A 9,295-nucleotide genomic window follows, 5' to 3' on the forward strand; every position below is an offset into this window, starting at 1 on the left:
TAGAATTACAGATGTGATCCGTGCCGGAGGCATTTGAAGCTCTCCCTGCCCCAATTGGTCCGACCACACTCATTCCCCCTCCTGAAGACAAAATGAGCTTGAGAAGCTATCAGCTTGCCTCTTTAGGGCAGGACCAGGATATGTTTGTGTTTCGTACACGCACATATCGTAGGTTTCCAAGGTTGTGCTGCCTTGGGGTGAGATCTGAGGAGCTGAGGGATCTTGCAAAGGTGACTGTGGTCGGATCCCATGACACGACTAAGCGATGCAGGCATTTCAAGGCAGGCCTGTGTCTTGTTGGAGACTTAGATCTTCACTTCCTTGCGGAATGTCCCACCGCCCCAAGGACAAAACCTTAGAAAAATGACTCTGCTTTTCCTTACAGGAATTCAATCTTTCAACATTTATGGAGCATTTCTTCTCTAAATAGTAATACACTACCTACCCAAACTCAGAGGCTGAGAAAGAGGACCAAGCCACTTACATTTTTTTGTGTATAGGATAAAAAAAGTGAAGAAATGCTGGAACTGGGTTATGAGTTAAATGTCTCTCTTTTTTTCTTTTTGCCACCCAGCTCGTGGGATCTCAGTTCGCTGACCAGGGATTGAACCCATGCGAGGGCAGTGAAAGCACTGAATCTTAACCACTAGACCACAAGGGAACTCCCAGAAATGCCTATTTTAAATGTTTATATTGAATAAAGTAGTGCTTTCAATTAATGCTAATTATTTTAATACAATGTTGGAATATATACACAGTGCAATGCTTTGTGCTATTCGGGGGAAATTTTTAGGATTTATTAAAGATTTTGATTATTATGTACTTACAACAGAGGGTGTGTTTAAAGTCGTGTGATGAAAATGGTATACTTGCAAAACAGTGAATCTGTGACTGTAGAAATAATCACTCTTAGAGATAAGTTCACAGGCTAACTTGAGACTTTTGTGAAGGTGGGAGCTAGAGCCAAATTAAAATAAATATATACATGTGACTGAAAATACTAAAGCAGAAGAAGGAGGAAAGTGACACTCCAGTCATATAACTCTAGAAATAAAAAGATAATTTAACCTGAGTTCAGAGCTTCTAGCTCTGGTAAGTCTCCATAATGATCTGTTTCCTTTTCTGTTATTTTCTCCAGTTCTGTTGTCTTTTTTTTTTTTTTTTTCATTTTTTGGCCATGCCGCGCCACTTGCAGGATCTCAGTTCCCCGACCAGGGATTGAACCCAGGCCCTTGGCAGTTAGAGCACCGAGTCCTAACCGCTGGACCACCGGGGAATTCCCATCCAGTTCTGTTCTTTGAAACATTTTCTAAACATACAGATATGTATAGAATATGTACGTATAGCTTATATTTGCATTCTCAGATTTTTAAAATCAGCACTTTTTAATGGTGGTATTATTTTCTGACCAGCCTTATAAACAGAGACTTGCAATCACTGAAATAAAACACTTCCAGAAGAATTTCGACACAGAAAAACAAATGTAAGAGAGGAGAGAATTCATTGTCATAATGCAGGGCAAACTGTAGGCACTCAATACGTATTTATTCACAGATACATTTTTACCCATAATCTGATAGGGGCCTTTCTGACCTTTGTCTAGACCTGAACAGGTTTCATCATTAATCCTTTCTTTAGATTCCTTTTCTTTCTCCAATTGGTTGACACTTAAATGTTGATTTCATTCTCTTTTATGAGATAACTTTTTTTTAATAAATTTATTTATTTTATATATTTATTTTTGGCCGTGTTGGGTCTTCGTTGCTGCACGGGCTTTCTCTAGTTGCAGCGAGGGGGGCTACTCTTTGTTGAGGTGCGTGGGCTTCTCATTGCAGTGGCTTCTCTTGTTGCGGAGTGTGGGCTCCAGGTGTGCGGGCTTCAGTAGTTGTGGCACACGGGCTCAGTAGTTGTGGCTCGTGGGCTCTAGAGCGCAGGCTCAGTAGTTGTGGCGCACGGGCTTAGTTGGTCCACAGCACACAGAACACACAAAATCTTAGTGCATATACACCACTGAAGAATAACCCCAAATCCCTGGGCCCTGAATGAAATTGGCCTGCCTTGAGGAGCCCTGGGATTAAATACTACCACTCTTAATTTCACTCTGGTTAATAATGCTAAGCCTCATTGTGTTGCAACTGGAATAGATGGGACAAATGACATGTTTGGGGGGAAAAGGAAAGCAAGCTTATCCATTAGACCAGGGGTCCCCAACCCCTGGGCCATGGACCAGTACCGGTCCTCAGCCTGTTAGGAACCGGGCCGCACAGCAGGAGGTGAGCGGACAGCGAGTGAAGCTTCATTTGCCGCTCCCCGTTGCTCCCCATGGCTCGCGTTACCACCTAAGCCATCTCTCCACTCCCTTGCCTTTTGTGGAAAAATTGTCTTCGATGAAACCGGTCTCTTGTGACAAAAAGGCTGGGGACCGCTGCATTAGACTAATGATGTAAATGCACCTTTTTGTTCGATCACCATAGATTGGTTTCCGATTTTCTGCACCAAGGGAAAGAGGTAAAATGAAATTAACAGCCTAGTTCCTAGAAGACTATCGGCAAAACTAAACCCTCAAGAACAATATATTGTGTCATGTCATGTAACAGTGTTACATTGTGTTATATAATAATGTTACATAGTTTTATATTTGCACTAAGTGCAACCACTTGCATAAAAATCACAGAAACACGATGGGCACATAAGGCAAATAAGTCAATTTAGGAAGTGCAGCCATTGATCAGAACAAATTTACCAATATCCTTAATAAAGGAATAAAGGAATGGTTAAATAAATTGTGGTATATCCATAAAATGGGGTACTATCAGCCAAAGAATGGTACAGCAAACTGAGGGGTATGTACAAAAAAACAAACAAAAAACAGGGACCAGAAAAGTGTGTATAATATACTGTTATTTGTTAAATAATGGTATACGCATACCTACTACTGCAGGCATTTGTCATCCCTAGCAGGAGTCATAAGAAACTGATGAAGGGGTCACCTTGGGGAGGAGAATGTGGTGGTCGGGGGCAGGGCAGGAGCAAGACCTGGCGTTCACCCAACACCCTTTTGTTCCTCTGAACTGTGTACTATGTGATCGCTTAACTTTGTCAGCAGGTCTTGAACTTTCTGGTTTCAGGACTGCTATAGATGGAATGTCTGTGTTCCCCCAAATTCACATATTGAAACCCAACCCCCAATGTGATTGTATTTGGCAATGAAGCCTTTGGGAGGTGAACTGGTCATGTACGTGGAGCCCTCATTAATGGGATTAATGCCCTTATAAGAAAAACTAGCTCTCTTTTTCTGCCATATGAAGACACAGAAAGAGGACAGCTGTCTCTGAAGCAGGAAACGGGTCCTCACCAGACACCAAATCCGAGGCTGCCTTGATTGTGGACTTCCCAGCCTCCAGAACTGTGAGAAATAAATCTTTAAGCCACCGAACTGATGGTATTTTCATTATAGAAGCCCAAACAGATTAAGGTGAGGAACTTTATATATTCTTTGACTTACTGAAGACCCCAAAAGCTTTTGTTTCTGTGGCTTATGAATTAGAATTCGAATCTGTCAATTAGAATTAACAATCAAGTTAGAAATAATTACCAAATTAGAAATAAAAACTGAGAACCAATATATAGGTATGTATATATATATATATTCATTTAAAAATAATAAAAAGTTCATTACATGGTACCATAAATAACATATTTTTGGAAAAATAACTATACTTTTCAAAACAAAAAAAAATGAGTGAGAAGAGTGTCATCGTTTTCCGTTTTTACAAATCTCTAATATCTCCCGTAACGAAAACAGCTGAATCTTCATCTCAGATGCAGCGGTCTATCTATTATGATATCACACGTCTTGCAGCCTCTGGAAAACTCCACTGTACATTTGTGAGAAAATGAGAGTGAAAAATGCAAACAACTTACGACTAATGGCATTTTATGTAATTAGAACCCAGACCACACTCTGAGAGCCGCAGGCCTAGGCCAATGAATGAATAAAGGAATAAATGAGTGAACACTTCTTCCCCCTCCACCCCCCACCCAGCCACACCGCGCAGCTTGTGGGATCGACCCCAGGCCCCCTGCTTTGGGAGCATGGAGTTTTAACCACTGGACCACCAGGGAAGTCCCTTCCTTTTTGTTGATTTTTTTTGTTTTGAGTGAACATTTTTAAGCATCCAAGTCTTCCTCCATGTGAGAAAAAATATATATGTGTCTATATATACACATATATTATGTATCTATACATATACACACACACATATATATATACACACATGCTTGTGGGATAACATTCAAATGATTTTACGTAATTCACACAGGGTGTTCTAAGCAATATAAGGAAAGGATTTAAAAACTAAGTCAAGGCAAGGGAAAAGCAACAAATAACATACAAGGGAATCCCCATAAGGTTAACAGCTGATCTTTCAGCTGCAGAAACTCTGCAAGCCAGGAGGGAGTGGCAGGACATATTTAAAGTGACGAAAGAGAAAAACCTACAACCAAGATTACCCAGCAAGGATCTCATTCAGATTCAATGGAGAAATTAAAACCTTTACAGATAAGCAAAAGTTAAGACAATTCAGCACCAGCAAACCAGCTCTACAACAAATGCTAAAGGAACTTCTCTAGGCAGGAAACACAAGAGAAGGAAAAGACCTACAAAAACAAACCCAAAACAATTAAGAAAATAGTAATAGGAACATACATATAGATAATTACCTTAAATGTAAATGGATTAAATGCTCCAACCAAAAGACATAGACTGGCTGAACGGATACAAAAACAAGAACTGTGCATATGCTGTCTACAAGAGACCCACTTCAGACCTAGGGACACAAACAGACTGAAAGTGAGGGGATGGAAAAAGATATTCCATGCAAATGGAAATCAAAAGAAAGCTGGAGTAGCAATTCTCATATCAGACAAAATAGACTTTAAAATAAAGACTATCACAACAGACAAAGAAGGACACTACATAATGATCAAGGGATCAATCCAAGAAGATATAAAAATTGTAAGTATTTATGCACCCAACATAGGAGCACCTCAATACATAAGGCAAATGTTAACAGCCATAAAAGGGGAAATCGAGAGTAACACAATCATAGTAGGGGACTTTAACACCCCACTTTCACCAATGGACACATCATCCAAAATAAAAATAAATAAGGAAACACAAGCTTTAAATGACACATTAAACCAGATGGACTTAATTGATATTTATAGGACACTCCATCCAAAAACAACAGAATACACTTTCTTCTCAAGTGTTCACGGAACATTCTCCAGGATAGGCCATATCTTGGGTCACAAATCAAGCCTTGGTAAATTTAAGAAAATTGAAATCGTATCAAGTATCTTTTCTGACCACAACGCTATGAGACTACATATCAATTACAGGAAAAAAAACTGTAGAAAATACAAACACATGGCAGCTAAACAATATGCTACTAAATAACCAAGAAATCAAAGAGGAAATCAAAAAGTACCAGAAACAAATGACAATGAAAACAGGACGACCCAAAACCTATGGGATGCAGCAAGAGCAGTTCTAAGAGGGAAGTTTATGGAGGGAGAATGACCAAATGCATGCATTTATACATTCTCCAACTGTCAGGAGAAAAGCTTGTTGTACGTAAACTTTGATGATACAGAGGACACACTCTGTACCTCCGCACAGTCCATCCAGTGGAAAACTGGGTGTGGAGTCTGCAGTACTGAGTTTCGGTCCTGGCTCCCCACACTTCTTTTCTTTTTTTAAATTTTATTGGAGCATAGTTGATTTACCATGTTGTGTTAATTTCAGGTGTACAGCAAAGTGAATCAGATATATATATATATCTCCACTGTATCGTCAACATGAATCAGTTATACATATATCCACTCTTTTTTAGATTCTTTTTCCATATAGGTTATTACAGAATATTGAGTAGAGTTCCCTGTGCTCTACAGTAGGTCCTTGTTGGTTATCTGTCTTATGTCTAGTCGTGTGTGTATGTTCATCCCAAGCTCCTAATTTATCTGACCTCTCCACCACGTTTCCCTTTTGGTAACCATAAGTTAGTTTTCGAAATCTGTGAGTCTGTTTCTGCTTTGTAAATAAGTTTATTGATATCACTTTGTTAAAAAAATTAGATTCCACGTGAGTGATAGCATATGAGATTTGTCTTTCTCTGGCTGACTTAACTTCACTTAGTATGACAATCTCTAGGTCCATCCATGTTGCTGCAAATGGCATTATTTCGTTCTTTTTTTATGGCTAAGTAATATTCTCCCCACACTTCTTATTAGCTCTGCCATTTTGTCCAAGGAGCTTAACCTCTCTGAGCTACATACGAAACAAGAATTTGTTGTAAGTCTTAAATTTTCTCAGAAAATGGTAAACTGTAAAACAACAAAAACTATCTATCATTATGCCCAGCCGCCACTCTTCAGCACAGAGAAGATGGTTGTTATTTGAGGTTTTCTGGTTGTCATCTTTTATAGTCATTGTTTTGGTGACTAATGAAGATCTTTACTGATACAAGTTTGGAAAAAAACCCTTGAAAGCCACAACTTCACCAGGAGAGAGACCATAAAGGGTATAATGATTTCTGCCATTTGATGTTGGGCGGTATTCCTCAACGTCTCTGAGCCTGGGTTTTCTCGTTTGTATTACAGAGATAATCCCTTCTTGGCAAAGAGAGTGGGTAGCTTCAACAAGCCAGGGCAGGTAGAGCAGAGCTGACACACAGAAGGCTCTGTTTATGAGAATTACTGCTGTCACTTACAGGGGCCATGTAATCACCAACCCTCTCCTCCTGTTACCTTTCTTTTCTTTTTTTTTTTTTTTTGGCCACGTGTGAGGCTGTGAGGCTTGCAGAATCTTAGTTCCCTGACCAGGGATGGAACCCACGCCCTCGGCAGTTGAGAGTGTGGAGTCCTAACCACTGGACCGCCGGGGCAGTCCCTCCTGTTACCTTTCACGTCAACCTGTGGGACCCTTGGTCTTAAAATTCATCTAAGAGAAAACTATTGAACACTCTGACCACCAAATGCGTGGAGTTTTCCCTCACATTAAGTATTCCTGACACCGACTACCAGAAGTTAGTGCAGACCCCACCGGTTAAACGGTCAGTCCCACAAGACCGTCCCCCCCCAACTTCAGATGCAGATCAAAAGTAGGTGGGTCCCCAGGCTGCCCACACTTCTGTCCAGCCTGGCTACGAATCAGAGTTTCCATGACACCCCTCTTCAGGTTCAATAATTCGCTAGAATGGCTCAGAGTACTTGGGGAAACAGCTTTATTTACTCTTACTAGTTTATTACGGAGGATGTGACAAAGGATAAAGATGAACAGCCAGCGGTAGACAGGGCGAGGTCTGGAAGGGTCCCAAGTATAGGAGCTCTTGTCCAAGTGGAGATGGGGGTGCGCCATCCTCCTGGTACAAGGATGCCTTCCCCAACCTGGAAGCCAGGGGCTGGGGAGCTGAAAATTCCAATCCCCTAATTGCACTGTTGGTTCTTGTGGCAGCCAGCCCCCATCCTGGGGCCCGCCGAGAGCCATGTCATTAGCATAAACTCCAGTAAGGTTGAAAGGGCCTGTTACGAATAGCGAAAGACGCCCCTTTCGCCCCCATCACTCAGGAAATTCCAAGGATTTTAGGAGCTCTGGGTCAGGAACCAGGAATGAAGACCAAATATATATTTCTTATTATATCATAAAATCACATCATCGCTCCCTAGGACCACCCCCCCGCATTTCTCTAATTCCAGCTCGATAACTGGAAATCCTCCAGCCTCATCTTTATCTGATGCTCTGGCCATTCCACAATGGTGTGCAGGACAGAGGACCACTGTCAAGCTGGAACTGATTAACCTGAGGGTTATCAGGGTAGATTATCCCAGGATGAGACAATTTCTAGGCCCAGACTCAAGTATACTTTGTACTGTGCAGATGAATTACTGTCCTGAGTTACAAGATTCATTTGTTTCCCAACAAATACGCATCGAGCCCCTGCTGGGCATAAAGATCCCTGAAGTCATACTTCTTCCCTCCCCAGGGGCCACATAAGCCCGCAGAGCCAGGCATTACCACCACTATGCTTCCGTGTAATGAGCACCTGAGTGATTGAAGTTGGCCCTGTTCCAGCGCTCTTTATATAATTCGGTGAGGTCTGGGAAAAATATAATGAAAGCCACAAATGCAAACCACATGTGTAATTTAAAATTTCCTAGTAGGGACTTCCCTGGCCGTCCAGTGGCTAAGACTCTGCACTTCCACTGCAGGGGGTGCCGGTTCTATCCCTGGTCTGGGAACTAAGATCCCACATGCTGTGCGGCAGGGCCAAAAAAAAATAAGTAAATAAAATAAAATTTCCTAGTAGCCACATTTTATTATTTTTATTATTATTTTTTAAAAAATTTTTATTGGTGTATCATTGATGCACAATGCTGTTAGTTTCAGGTGCAAAGCAAAGTGAATCAGCCATACACATACTCATATCCATCCTTTTTCAGATTCTTTTCCCATATAGGTTATTACAGAATATCGAGTAGAGTTCCCTGTGCTATATGGTAGGTCCTTATTAGTTATCTATTTTATTTTTTGGCCACCGCCGCAAGACATGTGGGATCTCAGTTCCCCAACCAGGGATTGAACCCTGGCCACAGCAGTGAAAGAAAGCACCAAATCCTAACCACTCCCTATCTATTTTATATATAGTAGTGTGTATATGTTATTCCCGATCTACTAATTTATCGCTTCCCACCCCCGTTTCCCCTTTGGTAACCATAAGTTTGATTTCAAGATCTGTGAGTCTGTTTCTGTTTTGTAAATAAGTTCATCTGTATAATTTTTTACTAGATTCCACATATAAGTGATATGAATCATATATTTGTCTCTGACTCACTTCACTTAGTACGATCATCTCTAGGTCCATCCATGTAGCTGCAAATGGCATTACTTCATTCTTTTTTATGGCTGAGCAATATTCCACTGTATATATATACCACATCTTCTTTATCCATTCATCTGTCGATGGACAGTTAGGTTGTTTCCGTGTCTTGGCTATCCCAAGTAGTGCTGCTAAGAACATTGGGGTGTGCGGATATGTCTTTTTTAATGTACTCTTGCAAAATGATTAATCAGATGTATTTAACTCACTCAAATGGGCAATGTTGTCATTCCTCCTTCCCGTCCCCACTTTCTCACCCAGCACTGATGCTGTGACTCACTGCTGCGTTGTCCTCCGTGGTGTGAGGTCCCTGCTGTTCGCTCTCCCAGTGCTGGGCCAGCCAGGGGGCCTCCAGA

This window comes from Delphinapterus leucas, chromosome 14 (genome assembly GCF_059928025.1).
Source record: "Delphinapterus leucas isolate spDelLeu-1000000601 "Yukka" chromosome 14, BTC_Dleu_Yukka2, whole genome shotgun sequence".
In the NCBI taxonomy this organism is placed as follows: domain Eukaryota; kingdom Metazoa; phylum Chordata; class Mammalia; order Artiodactyla; family Monodontidae; genus Delphinapterus; species Delphinapterus leucas.